Source organism: Nematolebias whitei, chromosome 9, assembly GCF_014905685.2.
Source record: "Nematolebias whitei isolate Nwh7 chromosome 9, NemWhi1, whole genome shotgun sequence".
Taxonomy (NCBI): domain Eukaryota; kingdom Metazoa; phylum Chordata; class Actinopteri; order Cyprinodontiformes; family Rivulidae; genus Nematolebias; species Nematolebias whitei.
The window spans coordinates 51,494,023-51,495,815 of record NC_056506.1 but is presented as its reverse complement, the minus strand read 5'-3'; the positions used below and the strand labels follow the sequence as shown (position 1 = coordinate 51,495,815).

Below are 1,793 nucleotides of genomic sequence, written 5' to 3'. Positions count from 1 at the left end.
GGCTAGTTGGACGAGGTAAAGGCTAGTCGGACGAGGTAAAGGCTAGTTGGATGAGGTAAAGACTAGTTTGACAAGGTAAAAGACTAGTTGGATGACGTAAAGGTTTGTTGGATGAAGTAAAGTATAGTTGGACAATGTAAAGGCTAGTTAGACGAGATAAAGGGAGGTAAAGGCTAGATGGAAGAGGTAATGGCTTGGTGGACAAGGTAAAGGTTAGTTGGAAGTAGGGCTTTAACAGACTACTCGAGTAATCTACACATCAATTCCTAGGACACCTATCCAGGTTTTTAATTTCACGACGAGTATTTGTGGTGACGTCATTACGCCGCCGTTACGTCATTGCGTCACGTGATCCGCACAGGCGCGGGTTACAAAATGGATTCCTTCAAGCAGACGGATGGAGCAGAGCAGACCCAGTCTTGACAAACGGGTAGAAATGCATCAGTAGTCTGGAAATATTTCACTAAAGATGAATCTTCTAGTTCAACTACCGTAAGGAAACAGAAGATGAAACAACTTCCTGACTGTTTGGAGCGCGTGCGAACCGGTGTTACACCATATTTTGTGACAGTAGGGGGCGGTGTTGCACTGTTGCAGGTCACAGAGTATGGTGTAACACCGGGTCCAATTTACCGAACCAGCTTCCTTCTGACCTTGTTTCACAAACAAAAAGCAAAACATATTATTCTCTAAACCTATTTAAAAAAATCTATAAATATATTAATCTCTAAAACTAAACTTAATGCGCACCACAGCTGGCGGTGGTGAGGGGTGGGACCCCCACTGTTTTTAGTTTCGTTTTCGACGTGTTGCACGTTTCTTCACGTTAGCAGCTTAATAATAATAATAGTAACTAATAGTTTAGTTTTTCCTGTGACTTATTTGCAGTATGATAAATGGTAGGAGCAAAATATATGCTCCCAATGTTTAGTTGGTCTTTTTTTGCAAATAATGACCTTTTTTGTGGTTTTATTTATTTATTTATTTATTTATTTATTTTTGTATCTTTAGATCCTATGATGTCATCAAGTACTCGAGTTCTACTCGAGTTTTATTTATGTTAATGTCGAGTTTAAAAATTATGTAGCCGTTCAACCCCGAGTTGGAAGACGTAAAGGCAATTGGGACAAGATAAAAGCTAGATGGATGAGGTAAAGGCTATTTGGATAAGTTAAAGCGTAGTTGGATGCCGTATAGTCTAGTTGTAGGATGTAAAGGCTAGCTAGAGGAGGTAAAGTCTAATTAGACAAGTTAAAGGAAGGTAAAGGCTAGTTTGACGCCATAAAGGCTTGTTGGAAGATTTAAAGGCTAGTTGAACAACGTAAAGGCTAGTTGGAACAGGTAAAGGCAAGTTGGACGAGGTGAAGGCTAGTTGGATGACGTAAAGTCTAGTTGGACGAGGGAAAGGCTAGCTGGATAACGTAAAGGCTCGTTGGACTAGGTAAAGGCTAATTGGACGAGGTAAAGGCTAGTTGAACGAAGTAAAGGCTAGTTGGACAAGGTGAAGCCTAGTTGGACGAGGTGAAGCCTAGTTGGACGAGGTGAAGCCTAGTTGGACGAGGTGAAGCCTAGTTGTCGAGGTGAAGGCAAATCGGACGAGGTAAAGGCTAGTTGGATGAGGTGAAGCTTAGTTGGACGAGGTGAAGCTTAGTTGTCGAGGTGAAGGCAAATCGGACGAGGTAAAGGCTAGTTGGATGAGGTGAAACCTAGTTGGACAAGGTGAAGCATAGTTGGACGAGGTAAAGGCTAATTGGACGAGGTAAAGGCTAGTTGGACGAGGTGAAGCCTAATTG

General features: G+C 42.1%; 1 protein-coding gene across 1 annotated transcript in view; it reads left to right on the top strand.

Annotated features, from left to right (window-relative positions):
* wdr33 (WD repeat domain 33) overlaps window positions 1-1,793 on the top strand; it is a 26,678-nt gene that overhangs the window by 23,446 nt on the left and 1,439 nt on the right. The window lies entirely within an intron of this gene.